This window comes from Triturus cristatus, chromosome 5_1, assembly GCF_964204655.1.
Source record: "Triturus cristatus chromosome 5_1, aTriCri1.1, whole genome shotgun sequence".
NCBI lineage: Eukaryota > Metazoa > Chordata > Amphibia > Caudata > Salamandridae > Triturus > Triturus cristatus.
Genome location: NC_140587.1, coordinates 151,990,900 through 152,012,798, shown reverse-complemented (window position 1 = coordinate 152,012,798; position 21,899 = coordinate 151,990,900).

The window sequence follows — 21,899 nt, the reverse complement described above, 5'->3', positions numbered from 1 at the left end:
ACTCTTTATGTGAAAGGTTGTAATAAAACTTAGATTCACCAGTAGCTCTAGCCATTGAGTCCAGTCCTTTGGGTCGTCCTCTTGTACTACTTCTAGTCTTATTGATCTTGAGTCTTTGTTAATCTTGAGGCTTTGACAATTCACAGCAACAAATGCCCAACCAGATTTATTACTATTTTGATATGATAGCCTATAGGACATACTACCACTGTACTAGGCATCTTGCACATACAGACCTTTGCACAAGAAAATAGGATGTTGGTGATGGTAGGTTGGACCTTCCTCACACACCTCAATCAGAAATTCAGAACCCACCACAATCCCCTGCTCGACTATAGTACTGTCTTGTCATAACTATTAGGTCTCCGAACTCTCCCCCCCAAGATACCCAACAAGTAGACAACCCAAAACATAACACACCCAACCTCTCAGTCGTGGAAGCAATGCACATGCACACCCTTACTTTAATTTGCTCACTCGTGTAAGTTGGTCCACACCAAATACCACCAAGTCTATGTAAGTTCAAAATGTTTATTTTGAATTGAGAAGCTCTGTACATTGTTCTATTATAAAATGCAGCACCAACTGGAAAATCAATAACATTAAAACAAACATTGTTACACTTACTTACAGTTGGGAATTAAATCATGATAACTGAACAGTGGTGGAAGGCAGCACCACCATCCCCTAGGAATTTAGTTTATATAAATTAATAAATGAAGATCTGAGTGAAGGGACCCCTCACCTTAGAAGAACCTAGTACTGGTAGTTGTTGAATCATTCATAAGCTCTGGAAAGCTCTGGTTCGTAGAAGGGAATCTTCCATCTGTAATGCGAAAAATGAAATGGTGCGCGTTAGTATATTGCAACTTGCAAGCATTCTTCAGCCGTGCCAGCATTTATGGATAAGCAATATGGACTAACAGTACACCAGTACTTCATAAAAAAGTGGCTTGTTAATGTTTTTATTGACCGCTTGTACGCAGCGCGTAGACAGTAGCAGTGTGAGGCAGATCATGTGGGCTCAAAGGTGTCTTCTACAAAAAGCTGCAAGGTAACGTCACATGTGCAAAAATAAAAGACACAAAGGTAAAATGGTTGCATGGCTCGGGCTAACTAAGCAAAGGCTGGAATGACCATATATAACTATTAGTGTCTACTCTACTACTACCTGATTTGTACTAGTGATGTATACTATTAACTCATTTTTCAACCTTGCTACTGATATATATAGGGGGAGGTGTATATGACGCATAATAAATGTGTAATGTTTTCTAGGCGCACTACCGACCACCATTGCCGGGGCCAGCGAAGGCGACGTGGAGGGAGAGGATGCGGCAGTTGCTGTAGATACCGACGATGGAGCGGTAGGGGGAGTGGCAGCACCAGTGGTGGGCGGTGGTAAGTTAGATTCATAATCCTTAACTATTGAACTTGACAGTACACTCACTGCAAGGGTGTACTGTATGTATACTGTACTGTTGAGACTTAGGGCCCCATTAGGATGGCGGGCGTATTGCCCCCGCCAGGCCGGCGGTATTCACCGCCGACACCGCAGGGGAAAACCTCCCGCCATCCCTGTAGAAAAGAGTCAGACCCCCCCACATGTCGACCAGGCGGAAAAGGGTTCAATATGGTAGTGGTGTCTCTCTGAACACACTGCCAGCCATATAATCTGCATTTTGGAATGCCTTTGCGTGGCGGCATTACCGTCCACCACGGAAAGGCATGCAGACATTGCAGAGTATGCTTGGGGGGCCCCCATGGAGGGTACCTATGCTATGGTACCCCCCCCTGCTTTCCCAAGCAAAACGTGACAGGCTCCGTGCGGGGCCTGTCATGTTGTGCTTGGAAAAGCAGCACAACATGTATTTTTAGCATTGCTTTCGGCACCGCCAACCAGAATGTAAAAAAACACAGGATGCGCCCGCCACTGTGCCGGGCGCATCCTCCTAATTAATTTTCCCCACGGGGCCCCCACCCTTTTTAGCGTGAGGATGGCGGGCGGACAAAGTCCGCCCGCCATCCGATGTCCTAAGTAAGTATGAGTTGTTGTGAACATTTGAAGAGTGAACTAGAAGACTAGAATACCTTTAATTGGCATAGGAGCGGGAGTATTGAGTAACCAATGGCTTCATCTATCTGATTTCAACTTCGCTTTGAAAGTTTTATGGAGAAGAGCACCTGGTGCACTGTTCAACTAAAAAGTGAAAGACGGGTGGAAGAAAGAAGGACGGGCGAGATTTAAAATGTTATGTACTACTGTGCTTTATAGTGCTACTCTACCATGCCACTATGTGTATAAATAATTAACTTGTCTTACTGTTTTTCTAAGAGTATATTTTACAATTGTCTTGTTTTTTTCTTTTTGATACACAGCTACTCCTAAACTCAATCGAAAGGAGTTGGCTGCCAAGGCACGGTGCAATCCAGTGTGAATACCGGCGGCTGGTGGTCTTGGCAGAGGAGGAGGAGGAGGAGACTGCAGCAGCACTTGAAGCCTCCTCCAATGCCCCGGGCCCCAGCCACCGCCCTCCAGCGGTACGGCACCACCATCTGGCGGCTGCCCGCCGCCACTGCAGTGCCATCTCTGGTGCCCCCCCACTGTGGCTGCAACTGCCGCGCCCTCAGACGCCGCGTCGCCCATTTAGAGGAGCAGATGCGTGTCCTCCTTCAGTCCCGCCCCACACCTTAGTCCCTGTCTTCAAGTTCTGCCCCTTTTTTAATTCTTGTTTGGGTGGGTGAGAACTGGTTTGGGCGTTGGGTTTTTGCTTTTCGGACTACTATTTTCTCCTGGACTTTCCTACGGACGTTGGTTGGGGTTAGGGAGGGGGGTGGGTCAGCTTTTGTGGGCTTTTAGTTTATTTTTGTTAGGGTAAATTAAATATATTTTTCTACGTTACATGCAATGTTGTTAATGTTTTGTAGGTGGGGTTACTGTTTTACATCACACTGTTTCCTTGCTGGTGCAGGGCCGCCCATAGCCAGTGTTTGATTTAAATGATTAGCTGACCGTGTAAGACACAAACAGATAGATGCGACACCCCTCACTGATTGACTTGTCCTACTAGTACTTTCAGTCTCTCCTCTAGTCTATGCATTCTTTATCTGGACTCAAAGGGGTGTGTGAAATTGAATTCATTGAAAACATGTCCATTATTCATTCTGCCTCCCCCAAACTTCTCTCTTACCTGTGCTTGATGTTTAACTGTGGCACAGCAATGGCTGCATGGTGAAGATGTTTTTTTTTTTTCTAACATGCCATGATTGGGGTGGTGGTGGTAGTATAGTAGTAGACACTGGCAGGGCAGCAGCATTTGCAAAAAAAGAAAAGGAGACAGTTAGAGGAGTAGTAGAATGAAGTACAGTACAGAACTTACCGAGCAACAATAATATGCTAAAATATTTTACAACAAAACATAATGGTGGTTGGGATAGCCTACTAGACAGAGTTACAAACTATAGTTGTGTCGAGTCACTTGACTAGGTCTACAGCCTAACAGTTAGTGCTGTGTATGAGGAATGACAACAAACAAATCCAATCAATGCCGGCAATTAATGCTGAGATATATGTTCCTTTGTTAAATAAAATAACCTCTAAAATATCCTACTCATGGGTGGGCAAGCAGAAGAAGATCATCGCTCTGCCTTGAAATTGAAGTACTGTTGCTTTTGCCACATCCGCCCCAGCAAGCGTGTGATTATGTATTGGTGTACATTTAATTTAGTCACACCTCGACATTAAGTCACCCAGCCCGGGGGAAGAGGGTTAGGGTTTGTTGAAGGGATGGGAAGGGGGTTTTGGGAAAGGTTTGACATTGAAAAAGAGTATGCATGGACAAACAAACGACAATCTTTGAAGACTACCATATTCATATGTTAAGGGAGAAAAGGAAATGCATGCATGATGATGAGAGACCCGGATTACATACACTTCTTGTTCTGGTGTTCCGGCCTTAATACTTTTACAGATAGCAAATAGAAATTTTAAATATTGGTAGGGAAGAATCGTAAACAGAGAGCAAACTTAATGATGATAATAACAACAAGAACACACTGTTGTAAAGATTGTATACAAAAAAATTATTCAAATTATTTAAAAGAAGATAAAAGTTGATACTGTTACTGTGTTATCCTGGTAAAAAATGTGGACTGGATTTGCATCTCGGCATTCCTCTTGGTCCTCTCGTCCATCAATCTTGGGTGTGTCGCCACTCTCCACTGCCCGGCTGGAAAAAAAATGTCGATTTATTGGTAAGGTAAGTGTGCATTGTAATGTTTTCCAAAGTATAGGGCAAGGCCCGGCCTGTAATTGTAGATGGAAACCCAAAGGGGATATTGAGAAACAAAGTTGAAACAAATGCACAAGTTATGGTGTAGTGCAACAAGAACACTTTCCGAGGTGGCATGTATGCATCATCTCTACTCTAGTCTCTTTCCAGCATTCACCTTCAACAATAACAGGAGAGAGCAGGCCCACAGTGACAGGCCTGACGGCACGTTGCTTAGCAGTAGCACATCCTACGTTTAGACTTTAAAGTACTTTTTATTTTTTTCTTAAAGAGTTGGACAAAGGCAAAGCACATTATCCATTCCAAACATAGCATTTTACAGTTTAAGTTAGTAAATCAATGCACCGCAGTCATCCCACCGCTGCACTCTATTCCACTTCTACACAGACATTTGGGTCTGCTGTGGTTGTTGTTGACGTGTTTACCTTTAGGCTTTTAAGTTTTATGCCACTCGTGAAACGTCCTCCTGACTTCATCATCATCATCTCCGATACTTTTACTGACGGACTGTGAAGATCGGCCTACAGTAGAAGTAAAATTGTTATTACACAACAAGAGTAGAAATATTATTGACTTGAGTCAGTCTTTAGTGTGTACAGAAAGATAGATTACTAGTACACTTTGACTTCACTTTGTGCACAACAAACAAACAACGAAAACACAAACACCAATCATTCAGAGTGAGGTGTCCAATGCATGCCATTAATTGTCATTACCTGTTCCTTCTCTTCTTAAGTTAACAGGCCGTCTATTTCGCCATCATCATGGACGGTGCTATTCTGTCAATTATACTCATTGCGCAGATTGAGTGAGTCCCCTTCCTGTATTGAATTAAAAGCAATGTATCACCAAGCTGCAGGAGAAGTACACATTTCTTATTTGCAAGAAGGGGAAAATTTAATTCACCTTGAGTTAAGTTTAGTGTGTTCTGTAGAAAGATGATTAGTGCACAATTACATAACTTCATGCACAACAAACACAACAAAATCATTCAGTCTGCGACTCTGCGTCCAATGCATGGCATCAATCATTACCTGTTCCATCTTATTTTCAGTTAATGGGCAGTCTCTCTCGGCTCTGAAAGGAGGATAGCTATAGTAGTCATCTGATTCATGCTCCACTTCTTTTGGCAGGACTAGGAAAGTTTGAATTTGTTCTTCTAGTATTTACCATCATCCAATCATCATTCCTGAGGGCAATGGATTTGGGCGGGAGATTCAGTATGATGGAGCGGAGGAGCTGGATTCGGAGGACTGTACTGTCATATTGCAAACACCTGAAACTTGTATATTAAATAAGAAGAGTAGAAGACGGTGGTAATGGATTTGTTGTGATTCACAAGTTTGTAACCGGAACGACAGACACACAAATAAAGGGGGGAAAAAGGGAGGAAGACAGTAGGTGCAAGCCTAATTGTCAGGGAAGTATAGCTCGTCCTCAAACTCTGGGGGATCAGCCAGTAGTAGGTAATCATCATGTGACATACTACTTCCGTCACCTGAGCCGCTGTCCTCATCTTCCTCCATTGCTTCATGTATTGTGTAATTCGGTGGTATGAAGTGCTGATTCATTGTTAACCTCCCCACGTTTTTGGGCGAGAGACTGGTCCTTCTCAATGTTACAATGCAACCAGCAGCACTGAAAACACGTTCGGAAGAGACACTTGCGACAGGGCAAGCCAGATAGCTTATCACCAGCCTGCTGAGCAGTGGCCATTCAGACCTTTTCCTATACCAATACTGCAATGGGTTTTGATCAATGTACACCTCTGTTGGGTCGTCCAGATAGGCCTGGACCATCGGCTCAATGTTCAGGGGTGCTGCTGGTAAACTTTTGTGCTCTTTTTCTCTGTGCATCAGCACTGTGCTTATTAATGCCTAACTGTACATACCAATCATCTAACGATTGTACTGGGCCTAATGATCCAGTTATTGTTGCTGTTGTCAATAGTGATGGTGAGTGTTGTGATCCACTGCCCTCAGCCGATGAAGTTACACTTGATCCTGCATGCCCTGCTGCAGTACTTCTTGTGGGTTGATCTTGCGGGCTTTTAATTAGCAGCCGTTTGTTTTCCAACTTACTGGCTGCTTCAGCTATACAAGTTTTGTAGTGGACAACATCAATCTCGGAAAAAGCAAAGAATGTCTTCAGTCCAATTTTGCACGTGGATCCAGAATTGTGGCATAAATGTAATGTTCTTGTATCCTTACATTTTCAGCTAAGCGATGGGCTTTGCTCCCCACCAAGTCATCTACACCTTTGTATGATTCAGACACATTCTTCAGCTGATGCTCTAGCATTTGCAATAATGGGATAGCTTGGCCCATTTTACAGTCCTCCTTGCTGACTTCACGTGTGAAGACCTCAAAAGGACAAAGCATCTCAGTCAGGCATTTAATTAGGCTCCATTGCTCCATCTCAAGGTTCATGCCTTTAACAGTAGCATCCCCTCTTCTTTTCCAGACATATTCATGGAGTGACCTCTACTGCTCATACAGACGATCAAGCATGTAATACGTTGAGTTCCAACGTGTTGCCACCTCCTGGATGAGTGCCTTGACTGGCATCCTATGTTCACGTTGGATGATCCTCAGCTGCTTCCGAGCTTTAAAAGAATGGTTGAAATGAGTGCATATTCTTCGGCAGATGGCCAGTAAATTGCTGACTATGGGTTCTTTTTTCAGAAAGTCTTGAACTATAATGTTTATGCAGTGCGCCAAACACGGAACCCTGAAATAGGAACCAAGTTCCATGGCCTTAAGTACATTACTGCCATTGTCTGTGGCAACAAAACCAATACTAAGCCCTCTTGGCCACAGCCATTCCAAAACCTTGCTGCGAAACTCATCTAAAATGTTTTCAGCCGTATGAGATTTCTCCATGGCAAACATGGCTACAGTTGCATGTTTCCGAGTACCTTTAAAAATCGCAGCTGTGTCAACATCACCTCATGCAGATAGCTTATCTCTAACCCCCACAAAAGAGACCCAGTGTGCAGTGATGCACATGTAATCAGTGGCTTGGCAACTGGTCCACATGTCTGTTGTTAGGTGGATATTGTGAACAGCACTCTGCTGCAAAGCTTGTCCAACCAATTCCAGCACATCATGATGTAGTACCGGAACAGCAATTCTTGCGAAATAGGACCGGCTGGGAACCTTCCATTTAGGGCAGATGGCTGACACAAATTCAAGGAAAACCCACCCCTTCCACAAATGAAAAAGGAAGAAGGTCCAATGCTAACATTCTAGCCAGCTACGCATTGTATAAACGTGCCGTTGGGTGGTTGCGTTGGAACTGCCCCTCCAACCTAAACATGCTCTCAATGGTAGGCTGTTTTCATTTACCCACTTAGGCTCAACGACACAGTTTGTCTCATTGCGGTATTCGGTCGCCTTGGTGTCTCAGCCTGACTCTGAGTATGGCTCTTACTGCGGTGCCACTCAGATGTTACTGAGGAGGATGTGGGAGGTACCACTGCACTACTGGGGACAGGGCTAGAAATACCTCCCTCTTCTTCACCTCCCACCGCAATAATATCGCTCCCTGATTCTTCCTGACCAACTTCAATGGGTTGAGTTTTTCTACTTTCTTTTAACTGAAGTAGGTGATTCTCCCACACGATGGTGTGGTGTATTCTGAGATGACTTGCTTGGCCTCCGGTACCATAGTTAGTACCAAGCTTACCCCGCCGAACACCTTGCCGACAAATTGAGCATATAGCAACGTTCTCCTCCTTGGTGCTAACAGTAAAGAAGTCCCAAACTGGGGAGGAGAACTTTCTGGCACTTCTGGATGTGCCACTTTCAATACCAGATGAACTGGAGGGTGTGCTTGAAATGTGACCCTGTGCACCTAGACTGTGACTTTTACTACCACTACCTACTGAGTTGGTTGAGCTGGATGTACCTGTTTTGGTGATATCCGTGCTACATCCCGCTCAGTAGCAGCCTTTCTGGATAGGGTGAGAATGTTGGTCTCCTATCCCTTTGAGGCGGGAGTAATGTGCGTGATGACTGGCTCGTCTTCATCAGCATCACCCCCCTCTTCTACAACTACCTCCATAACTCTAATTTTTTCTGGGACCTTCCTTTTCAGAAGCATTATCTTTAGACGTATATCACTCTCAGACTGAGCTGGTGGGTGCCAAGTAGCATCACGATCATCAGAAGCGGGGCTTGAAGAAGAAGATGATGGACTAAGCCTCCTTTTCCTTGCTGGTGGTCTGGAAGACAATAGATCTTCTGAAACAGTGGTTTGACTTTGCTCCACTTTGTCTGCAGGAAGCTCGATTTCCTGAAATGCCCCTACGTCAGGAGCAACAACTACTATGGTGGGCTGTTGCGGCTGCTGCTGTTCTTGTTGCGGCCGCTGCTGTTCTTGTTGCGGCCGCTGCTGTTCTTGTTGCGGCCGCTGCTGTTCTTGTTGCGGCTGCTGCTGTTCTTGTTGCGGGTGCGGCTGCACACCTATCTGCTGAGTTTGCGCCTGTGTTGATTGTGTACTATTTTGCGATAATGACATTTCTTCAACATCGCTGCTCGTTAGTAGACTGGCTACCTCTGCGACACTAAAGCCATGGGCCTAGGTTGGTGGGAGTGGACCGCTGGTGCTGAGGTGCTGCTCCCAGCTTGGTTCCCGGACTACGCTGCTGCAGGCGTAACTTTTTTGGTGCCAAAATAAAACATTGGCAGGCACACCACCAGTCGTGGTTAATGGCACTTCCTTTTTCTGTTCCTTCTTCTCACCGGCAACTTTCTTGGTACTGAACCTGGTACCTTTCTTTAGAGCCATCTTCTTCAGATGTCAGGCAGGATGCAGATGCACAACAAGTTCTGGTCACACGTGGACGTGATGCACAGCAGGACTTCTGTCTGGCTGGCAGTACAACGGGTAGCCGGGTGATGCTGATGACACCTACTCCTCTGGCTTTTTGTGCACCTAAAAGCAAATAAGCCAGGAGAAGAACATCAGTGAAATGTTGCATTTGTTGTTGTGGTTCAGTTACTTACTACTGTACTAGTGCAAACAAAATATATAGTCTAGCCATTTATGACTTTTTTTTTAAGAAGGGCTATGTTATACTACTGTGTACAGTCAGTCACACACTACACTCTCAGGAAGGATAGGAAAGTTAATAAAAACCACCAAAATAAAAATGTAATGGAAGTGGGGTGGACCCTATTTGCCATTAAATTATTTGAGCATCTCAGCATCCATGGAGCTGCTGCTGGCAAAGGGGATTGGGTGGATGGAAGCAGTAAGCCAATAGGAAAACCATGCAGGCCTAAATGGCAAAAGCAGGACACTAATAACTCCCAACACAAAAAAAGGCCACCTGCCCCATGGACACTCACAAATCACAAACCAGCAGGGGGCCTGGGAAACACCAGGAGCTGACAAAAGGCCTATAAAAGCCAGGCAAAGGATGCATGCTAAAGCACACTGCTCTGCCTTTTTAATGCAACAAAATGCAAATACGAACATTCACAGGCCACAAAAAGGTCTGCAGGGTGCATGCACTGCACACCAACAGACACCATACACACACAACAAAAGCAGGTCTTTAAGACAACCAACATCAGAAAGCCCACCCCAAAAAAACACACTTCCCCAACTCAATTCAATGCCATCCATGCCCTAAATGATGTCTAAATTCAACAGACCACACAGAAAACACTTACATTAATAAAGCTGTGGCTACCTGCTCTGATCCTACTGGATGAAAGCAGGCCTGTTGGCAGACAAGGCCAGGCAAACTTGCAGGCGTAGGCTTCAAAATGGCCACCAGCCACATGGCCAGGCCCAACAACATCAGAAAGCCCACCCCAAAAAAACACACTTCCCCAACTCAATCCAATGCCATCCATGCCCTAAACGATGTCTATATTCAACAGACCACACAGAAAACACTTGATTAATAAAGCTGTGGCTACCTGCTCTTCTCCTACTGGATGAAAGCAGGCCTGTTGGCAGACAAGGCCAGACGAGCTTGCAGACCTAAGCTTCAAAATGGCCACCAGCCACATGGCCAGGCCCAACAACATCAGAAAGCCCACCCCCAAAAAAACACACTTCCCCAACTCAATCCAATGCCATTCATGCCCTAAATGATGTCTAAATTCAACAGACCACACCAAAAACACTTGATTAATAAAGCTGTGGCTACCTGCTCTGATCCTAGTGGATGAAAGCAGGCCTGTTGGCAGACCAGGCCAGGCAAGCTTGCAGGCCTAGGATTCAAATGGCCACCAGCCACATGGCCAGGCCCAACATCAGAAAGCCCACCCCAAAAAAACACATTTCCCAACTAATTCCAATGCCATCCAGGCCCTAAATGATGCTTGAAAATGAAATACATTCAAAACACACCAAAGGAACAGTTGATTCATCATGCACACACCCATGAGGCCATGACTAGCTCGGGCCTACTTCTGATACTACTACCCACGACATTTTTTTTAAAAGGAATGATGATAGTTATCAAAAATACATTTTAGTTACAACAACTGCAATGCCCACAATCAAACAGTCACAACAACCACTTACTTGTAAAATATCCAAATTAAAATTCCTCAGATCCAATTACAATGATGCAGGAGACAAAAAGAGTGATCTTTCCAGCTCAAAATCCAAAGGCAGAATGAGCAGGAGATGGATAAAGCACTGGGAGGAGCCTGCTGGACAGGAACAGGAAGTTGGAGATTCTGTGGCACTTCCTCTCTCTCCCCACCTTTTTAAAAAAGGACTCCTTGCGCAAAAAAGGACAGCTAAATGTCAATCTGAGGAGTTGTTTTCATCCAAAATCATCATTTGCAGGTTTCATGCTGCTAGAGCTGATATTCTTCTCCAAATTGAAAATTGTACATGTTCGAGTTCTCGAGCTTCACATTACTTCCGCCGGATGTCGATGGCGTGTCCAAAATGATTTGATCGCGTTCTCTCGCTCCCTTTCGCGTTGGATATGACGTGTTCGGGGTCTCTTTCTCCTTTTTGCGTTCGATTAGACGTGCCTGCGTCCTCATGCTCTCGCTCATGGTGGAGAATGACGTGTTCGAGATCGCAATCTTCTCATACTCTCGCGGTGCATGATCGCGAGAAGAAAGACGTGATCGCGCCACAAATGACGTGAATGCGCGACAAATAACATTAATGCGGGCGCAAACTGTCGCGAGACAGCGCAAAATGGCTACCAAGAATCCAACATCTCGTGGAGAACGCGACCGGGTCAGGAAAACTTGTCGGCGAACGCGGGGATTCAGGTAAGGCGATCGCGCGCACGCGAGAATGTATTTTTTTACAGCGCGAGCAAGAAACAAATTACCGCAAAGATGCGGATTGTGGAAATTTTGACATTTTCGCGCTTTCCGCGGAACGCGAAAATGCCAAATTATCGCAATTTCTGCGAGCGAACGGAATTTTTGCCCAGGCCTAATTAGTATAAGGAAAAACGGGCCTAAAATAAGCAATGCGGAGCTGCACTTGTATTCCTGGAACTGATTTTGCTACCTCTGAGACCAGAAGTCAGAAAGGCATTGCAGAGGTCGCAAGGGGCGAGCCCTTGCGACTCCTAAATGGCACCCATGGTTGTGTCTCGAGTCTCCAGGGCCCAGGGGCCGTGGGCTCACGCGATGATGGTGACCAATGAGGTCTATCTAAGGGCCTCAACATTTCAGCAGCAAATTGACTGCTCGTTACTTCTTCCCATATGAAATGTCCCCACACAACTGTCCTGCCTGGCACTTCCAGTAACACTTAGCGTACTTGCGCCAAAGGAAGCCAAAAAGGACAGAACATTGAAAATGGCTTTTAATAATAGGTCTGGCCGCCGGCCCAGCTTGCTGTTCACCGCTAGCCCATTAAATGTTTCTTTTTTATTCAAGCAGGGAGAGCTGGAGATGTTTAAAGACGTTCAGGCGAGGCCACGTTTTCATTTCAGGAGTCATCAATTAACAGGTGATTGAATTAAACGCAACAATACTATATGTCGGATGTGGTGCCATTTTCTACACATATTTCTATGTATTTAAGTGTTTTATTGATGATTCACCAGTAGTGATCAACTTATTGGCCTATGATAGATGGGTAAGTGTATATCGTACATGTTATCAATGTTTGTTCCATTAATGTACCTATCGATAAATACTCTGATTTGTCCTCAGTGATGCACAAAAATTATTTTAGCATAGAATCGATCAAAGTGGGACAATGACATTAGCCGTCAGTAGTTTACACCCATTCTTATCCATGGAAGCATTTTTACATGAGTCCCTCACAATCAGTGCTCAAGGGATCACACAGTGGGCGACACAAAGAACAACTTATAAGTGTGTAGGATACAAAGGTATGGCAGTGGAACACTAATAGATTTTGATTTTCATTTATTTTCATTAAAAATCATTTGCCACAATTCAGCAAAGAAAAAATAATTGTCAATGGGTATAACTGCAAAAGGCACTTAAGGAGTTTTGCCCCCTAACAGATTAGAGGGTCTTCATCAGCACAAATGGTTCATGAGCAGAGCATAACTCAAATATGAAATATGGTGAGTCTGTTTATGTTGATGCCGATAGATGAAACAACTGTGGAAGAGCCTCATGGGAAAGCTGTAAGATTGTGGTGTGAATGAATAAGCAATTCACCAACAAGAGAAGATCGAAACTCTGGAGCAAAAATAACGACACTGTGTCCGTTGGCGTGCTCAGAATCAACTGATGGGTCCCCACTGATGGCATCAGTGATCACAGAGCATCTCGTTTATTGTGGTGAACATACTAATACAATACTCCTAGTCTTACCCTCCTGAGGAATAAAGATTAGTATGAAGTAAAAGACTGCAGTCGTTCTCAAATTATAGTGTCTGGGGAGAGAGTTTCCTAGTTTTGGTGTCCTCACACACCCCCAAGGATGTCATGCTTCATCATTGGGCAGTGCTCCTCGTCGGGCCGGCATTGCAATGCCTTACGGGTCCCCAGGAGGATCCCTTTTTTTCGGAAATCTTTTTAGTGATAAAGCCGTAAGGGTGTGTGCGGGTCTGAGTGGCTGTGGTGTCCTAGTGTGAGGTTAAAAGATGGCTGGAGGGGTGGCTAGTGAATTTAATAGGGAATAGCCCCTCTGTCATCAGTAAAAAACCATAAGGTTGTGCTGCTTGAGGGCGATAATGGCCCTCGCTAGCTAGACCGGTATCATACCCATAATGGGCATGTTGAAGGTCAACATGTTTTGCGCAGTGAGTGATCTCAGGAGAAAATTCCTAGCGCTTCTTCAGGACCAATGTAAAAGTGCACTGAGTGCTAGTGTAGTGTAGTGGCCTCTCAATTAGACAAAGTGCCACTTTTAAGGAGAAGAAGAAGAATCTGGAATGACAAACCAAACCAAGTAAAAAAAGTCAAATATATGGGACCCTAATAGAAGGGTAATGTTGAAAAGGTCAACCATGTGCTCCTGTATATATCAATTACTACTATTGTACAGTAAGTGATTCCAGCAGTGACATATCGATATATAGTGTAGGGTTCCCCAGAGCTTGCAAAAAAACAATGTCACACAGGGCGCCACCAGTGCTAAAGCCGGCCCTATGTACACTCCGAGGCAGCGAGAGGTCGGGTAGGTTGACAGACCTCCTATTCCTACGAGCAGGGCCGGACTGGGAACTAAAATCGGCCCTGTCAAACTGCTCGGCTGCCCCCCCCCCCCGGGGGGCCGAGGGGGTGCGGCCGAGCTGTTTGAAAGTGTCGGTTTCAGCCGATTTTGTTACTGGGGGCCGATCTTGCCATCCCCGGGTAATAAAACGGCCCCCCTTGGGCCCAAAACCGGCCCCCACCCTGGCGGCCTACCGGGTAAAACGCCCGGTGCCCGCTATGGCCAGTCCGGCCCTGCCTACGAGAACTATTTTGAGGAATTACTCAGCCGTACCTCATGGGGCATTTTTCCCGATCTATTTAGGTAAGCAAATGCATTGCCAAACATTTGCTTTTGAACCCAGTGACCTGAGGTCTTGCCATCAATGGTTAACCTTGAATAGCTTTGTTTTTAACCAACAAGACCACGCCATCGCACCACAATACCAACCTATTTACCCCACGGCGCAAATTTTTAAAAGCGTTTGGCCCTTGGCCTTGATCTTTGACTGTACACATTATGTGTTTGTCTGTCCGTGTTGTTATTTCGGCATCACGCCATGGTTTTGAAATAAGATTATTTCAAGTATACTTGTTTGTTCGTCCTTTTGAGCATCAGTACTTCACTATACATCTATAGCTCACCACAGGAATCACTTACTATACAATAGCAGTAGTTGATTTATACCACAAGCACATGGTTGACCGATGGGGGACCCTGGCTCTTTTTCAACGTTACTCTTCTATTAGGGTCCCATATATTTTACTCTTTTTACTTTGTCTCCTTTGTCGTTCCAGATTGTTATTATTCTCCTTAAAAGTGGCACTACGTATAATTGAGAGGCCACTACACTACACTAGTGCTCACTGCACTTTTACATTGGTCCTTAAAAAGTGCTAGGGTCTCCCCCTGAGACCACTCACTGCGTGAAACATGTTGACCGTCAACATGCCCATTCTGGGTATGATACCTGTCTAGCTACCGAGGGCCATTATCACCATCAAGCAGCACAACCATCTGTTTTTTTACTGACAGAGGGGCAATTCCCTATTAAATTCACTAGCCACTCCTCATGCCACATTTTAACCTCACACTAGGACGCCACTGTCACTCAGACCCGCACACACCCTTGCGGCTTTATTACTAAAAAGATCTCTGAAAAAGTGACCCTCTGGGGTACCCGTAGGGTATTGCAGTGCGGGCCCGACGAGCTGCACTGCCCAATGATGAAACATGACATCCTTTGGGGTGTGTGAGGGCACCAAGACTAGGACACACTGTCCCCAGACACTATAATTTGAGAACAACTACAGTCTTTTACTTCATACTCTACTTTTCTCTTAGAGGAACTGTGACTCCCATAGACTAAGATTCTAGTTTTCAGGAGCACAAGTCACTGGACCTATATCCAGCTCCTTGTCCCCTCTTCTCCCCCTTGTATTTATGAGGAACAAAGATTGACAGTGTGAGAAACCAAAAGCAGCTCCTAAAAACCATTCACACTAACTCCATGTTGTTGTGAGCGAGTGGTTGAAGTGGCGGAGTTACCTGCTACACCTGGCACCGAGAGTGCCATTTTCATGCCAGTTTAAACACTGCACGATTGTATAAAACTCCATTGCCACACCAGTAATGATCATTGCTTCAGCCTGTAAAGTACCATTGAATTTGAAGTATACATACTGCCTACCCCTACGTGAAAGGCATTGTTGTATTTCCAGCCGCCACAATCCTCCATTCATGACATATCCCATTCCTGTATTCAAAACAACTCCCACCACTTAAAGCATCATTGCCACCCAAGAATCCTCATTGCTTCCCAGCATAGAAAGCACCATTGCCATTCAAGTATCCTCATCGCTCCCCAGCATAGAAAGCACCATTGCCATTCAAGTATCCTCATCGCGCCCCAGCATAGAAAGCACCATTGCCATTCAAGTATCCTCATCGCTTCCCAGCATAGAAAGCACCATTGGCATTCAAGTATCCTCATTGCATCCCAGCATAGAAAGCACCTTTGCCATTCAAGTATCCTCATTGCTTCCCAGCATAGAAAGCACCATTGCCATTCAAGTATCCTCATCGCTTCCCAGCATAGAAAGCACCATTGCCATTCAAGTATCCTCATCGCTCCACAGCATAGGAAGCACCATTGCAATTCCAGTAACCTCATCGCTTCCCATCATAGAAAGCACCATTGCCATTCAAGTATCCTCATCGCTCCCCAGCATAGAAAGCACCATTGCCATTCAAGTATCCTCATCGCTCCCCAGTATAGAAAGCACCATTGCCATTCAAGTATCCTCATCGCTCCCCAGCATAGAAAGCACCATTGCTATTCAAGTATACTCATTATTCAAGTATACTCATTGCTCCCCAGCATAGAAAGCACCATTGCAATTCCAGTACCCGCATTGCCCCAGCATGTAATGCACTACAGTAAATCTCATTGCCACAGAATGTGAAGCATTCATGTCATTCCATTACTCCTGAGCATTGAAAAATATCTTTCCAATATCTGCTTTGCCTCACCAGCATGCAAAGCACTATTGTTGTTGCGTATACACATTAGCCCGGTCAAGTAAAGTACTATTGCCATATTAGTATCTGCACTTCACCTCCGGCATGTAACTCACTACTGTCATTTTAATAATTGTATTACTCCTCAGTAAGTAAAGCACTTGTCAGAAAGCACCAACTTTGTAGTCTGGGTCTAATGAGCACAATGCATGTTTTCAGACTTCTTTGAACCCCCTGCTAAACCTAGACAGAACCAAGTATTTATTAGAAATAAACCCAGGAAAAGAGGAATGGGATAAGAAAACAAAAGGAGTGGGGGGGGGGGCAGGGGCTAGAAAACGAATATATTGAACAGTAAACTGTATCGTTCGCTATAGTATTATTAGAGTTATAAGTTGACAATAGTATCGCTAACAAAATAGAGAACTGAAATGTTCTGATCTTTGAAAAACTTTATTATGTGCAATGATTAGAGCTGCAAGGCCATCTGACAGTGCACAAATCAGGCTTTGAAGGAAATTAAATGGCAATATTTGCTTGCTTTCCATGTGCTAATTTTCCGGGGCTATGATATGAGAAGCTTCGCAAGAGTACAACCTCCTCTTCCAAACAAAATCATTGGAGCAGAGAAGGTATAAAGTGTACTGAGGTTTTGGATTGGAGAGAACGAGGACTAATTCTCAGAGGCACCTGCTGAAGTATCACTGTCAGAATCAGTGGTTTTTGGAGGTATGCAGGAGGAATACTTATGACTTGACATATAACTTGGAATTCTAATAATCATGAATAAATGTAAGGCTGATAACATGTATGTAAATATTCAACATGGACTAGACTAATCTAGTGGATAGAGTAAGAATTTTTGATGTAAAACGTTTGAGACAATTCTTATACTCACATTGTTTTATAGATTATGACTACTGAGAGCAGTGTGAATTACCATCATTTTGATACTTAAGATTCGTGTATCTCTAGTGTAGAATAAATAACACTTTTATTGTAACATCCAAACAACTTTGTGTGTATCGAAAGTTTCCAGGGGCAAGGGTGAGGACCAGTATCTATATACAATACTCCCCACTGCAGATGGGAGCTACTTTGACAGGGCTGCCTGACTCCTCACACTCCTTATCTGTGTGAGTATATCACCTTTGGTGAAGAGTGAGAGACAACAGTCTGATCTCGATTTCTCCAGAAGAGGTCACACTAATTATGTTTTCCTCTTGGGGCCTAGAAGATCTACCCCGGTGCCACCCCCCACACTGAGAAGTGGGCTTCACAACAGTATCCTGTGAGCTGCTAGTACATCTCTTTGCTCCAAATCTTTAAGGTTTGGGGAAAGTATGTGTCTCCCTTGAGCTGAAACACAATTATTGTATATCAAATAAATGTCAAGAGATAAAGGACTAGCCTATTTTTCTCAACACAAACTACTACCTTCTGTGTTAAATGAACATGCTCTATGATTCAAATTAAGCTTAAAGTGACAGATTCATAACCTAGTAAAAAAGCAATGCTCTCAGAATCTGTGAATAGGTAAGGATCACTTATGCTGTATGTGTAGAAAAACTCGGTGCACAAAACATGAGTTCATAATCCTTAAAGGATTACTCCTGAAATGGTGCTTAGAAACAAAAGATTTCTAGAATACTTCTCTGTAACCTGGTTTGTTCTTTTATCAAATCCAAAGTATTGCAAACAGCCTGCTAGGTTTCTTGCAACTTTAGCAACAAACAGGTGGAGCAGCTGTGTATCTTGATTGCCTAACAAGGACAGTCTGTACCATGAAGAGCATTTACATTGTAACTACAAAATGGCCACCACTGCTTTCAAACCTCATGAAAGTTCAGACGCTTCATGGGGATATAGGGCAAAATGTTTGACCATTTGATTTTGTGAGTCTCTGATTGTGATTTTTAGCAACTCTCAATTAGAGCCTCTCAAATCAAATGTAATGTTTCTGTGACACATTTAGTGATTCCCAGATGGGTTGCAAATGGTCCTGCCTTATTAATATTCATGAGGCAGGTTGCAATTTGCGACCCGTTGGGAATGGCTACAATCACAGGGATGTTGGCCTGCTGGGGTCTGCGGACCACCATGTCTGTGATTGCTTTTTAAATAAAACAATATTTTTTTGGTAATGCAACCCGTTTTCCTTAAAGGAAAATGTGCTGCTTTACAAAAATAAAAATGAAAAGTTTTCATTTTTTAAGCGCAGTCTGGGACCACTGCCTTCTCTGAAAATATGGTTTCACCCACATTCAGAAAGGGGAAGGGGTACATTGGGGACCCCATCTTGTTTACAAAGGGGTTACCGATGACTCTACGGTGTTGGTAAATTATCAATGTTTTGTGACCGCTTTCTGGTCGCAAAACATTCATACATACCACTGCTATTTGGTATTAGGAAGAGGTGTGTTTAAAGCATCTTATACCGAATCGCAAAACCAAAAGCAGGGGCTAGATGTACGAAGCATTTTACCGCTCTTAAACAGCTGTTGGTGACCTGTAAAATGTTTTTTGGCATGTTCCAACCATATTTAGCAAGTCGGTAACCTATTACTGATTTACAAAATAGGGTTTGCAAGTCACTATTAGGAAGGGTTGTGTTTAGGGCCTCCCTTCTAAATAGGGAATAGGAATGTTTTGTGACCGGGAATGCAGTCGCAAAACATTTTTAGTTTCCACTAACTTCAAGTAAGGACCCCTACCCTTTTGTTAATGCGGGCCCCACCATTTTTTAAGAGAAGGCAGTGGTCCAAGCTTCTCTTAAAAAATGAAAGGATGGCTTTTCATTTTTATTTTTGAAATGCATGTCGTTTTACTGAAAGGAAGAAGAGCTGCATTACACACAAACAAAAATGCTTTGTTTAAAAAGCAAGAAACAAAATCGGAGGTGGCTGTGTGGTTTAAAGTCACTTTACTTGGAGACAAGTACAAGTTAATCAATAAACTAGACCTGTGTATTAATTTCACAGTACATTACACAAAGTTTTAGTATTTCAACATGTCTAAAAAGGAACCACACTCCTCTTTGGCGTTATTCAAGTGTACCACACTGGAAGTCCAACAGAACTATGGCAGCGCATCACTACTCTCGGTAGACACACTGGTGCAGTGGGCACAGTATAATGATTGCTAAGCTTTAATTTTTATCAACTATACAAGTGCTCGATATAAACAAACTATAAGTGTCAACAAGTGAAGGTGCATTGATAAACACACGTTACGATGATCGTTTTTCACTAGTCCAATGTTTTTTAGCCCGAGGGTTGTACTCACTTTGACCCTCTTAGTGCTGGCAGAGGGGTTTCGAAATCCTCTAATATGGCACAAGTCTGTGATTTTATAATGTCTCAATCATTTTCCATGCTGATGCAAATAAAGAGAAATCCCCAATGGTCATCGCCGACACGTTTCAAACTTCTGGTTACTGGGGGCTCTCATCAGGACCAGGGCTGGTGATGCTCTTGTGTGTCTTGGAACTTTGGGGGCAGGCTCATTCCTTCCGGAAAAGGGAAAGTGCGAATAGGATTCTTGCTCGATCCTTTCTACAGTTTGCTGATCAATGTAAAGCGTCCTTAATTAGTAGACTCAGGCGTCCTCTGACACTATGGCTACAAGTTATCTCTCCAGCTTAGGGGGCTCCTTGGCGTGTAGTTTGATATAGAACTCCTGTGATTTGCTGACTGCAACGGTGCACAAGAACTAGGGGTGCGTCAGTCTCCGGCACCAGCTAACTCAAAACCAAATTCCTCCAAAACCTGCTTCAGAATAAAGAACAGGACTGACACCACTTGGAATCCACTTGCACATATTTTATTCAAATGTGGTTAGCCATAATGGGCGTGTCTTGGACACGAACCAGTCTTTTTCAACATTATTGATTTAAAAAGCAATCACAGACATGGTGGTCTGCTGATCCCAGCAGGCCACCATTCCATTCCTGTGACGGTAGCCACCCACAATGGGTCACAAATTGTGACCTGCCTACTGAATATGGATGAAGCTGGTCCATTTGCGATCCACTGTGATTCGCAAACAGTGTCAAACACACTGTTGTACATCGCTGTTTGTGATTTCCTAATAACGCTACTAGGAAATCGCAATCACGCATTTTCGTACATCTAGCCCGTGATTTGGTAACAGGTTAGCGAGTCGCATTTTGCCATTTGTACATAGCAAAATGCATTTTACCGGTCGCAAACGGGCCAATGGGCTGTTTGTGACTGGTAGAATGCTTCGTACATCTTGACTTGAAGCATGCCATCTTGATAGAATGTGCACAAAAACTGAAAAGCCTCTCTCCAAGCTGCACCAACATCGCATGCACGCCGCTGGCCTCATCTGTTTCTGAATGTGCACACTGTGAAACAGTTCAGTGTATTGCATTTCCGCCCTAGTCCTGTGCGAAGCCGTGAGCGCAGCCGCACTCCATGACAGCACTATTGCTAACTCAGTGACTGCATTGTCTCCTGCATTCACTGCACCCTCGGCATTCCAGAATCCACAATGCTCCAACATATGTAAAGCATGATTGTGACCCTAGTATTCCCTTTGCCCCATTGGCATATATGACCCATGCCAGTCTTGTATCCTCATAACGCCCCATCCTATAAAGCATCACTGCCTTTCTAGTACATTTATCCCCCCTCTTCTTATCATAGATGGGTGACCATGCACTTTCCTTTACCTTCCATTGATTTTTTTAGGACAGGGTCAAGCTTACAAAACGCCCTCTGGTCTGGGATCCTGCGCCTTCTGACAAGCTCATCCCACAGCACACTGGTCAGATGTCCAAATAAAACAGCTAAGGAAAGTCACAGCATGTTCCCCCAGTGCCTCGTGCAAGTTCTGCATGCCACTGAAAGTAGCATAGGGCAGGTGGGACATAGTGCAACCTCTCCCAATGGCGCAAGTCCTACTGTGAGACATCCTACAGTGTTCCTTCACTCCCGTTTCCCAAAGAAACTCCCAAACTCTGGCCTTCCCTCCTGACAGCCCTGGTGTAGATATCAACCCTCCTCCCTGGGGAGTCTCTTTACCTAGTACCTCTCTCAGCCTATCAATAGGGGGGGGAATTGTCTACTCCGATGCTCAAACCAAAAAGAACACCCTTCCACCCACACACCCTACAAGGTATAGCTTGCCTTCTGCATGGGTAATTGTGAGATATGGGACACATGCCACACATTGCTCTGTCATTCAACTCTGCAGGCAGTGGAAGAGCCTACAAAGCCCACTTCTAGGATCTCCACCGGGGCATGGAACAAGGCCTTTTCCTTTTGGCATCATAAAATGAGGAACCCAAGGGGTTCATGTTATCTGCTGGCATAGCTGTGATGGTTGCATGGTGGAACTAGATTGCATGAGGATTGTGTGAAACACTGACATTTGCATCAAGGAACTCTGTCTTGTTGCAGGCCTGGGAATGTGAAGGCACGACCCCCATCGTAAAGGTTTAGG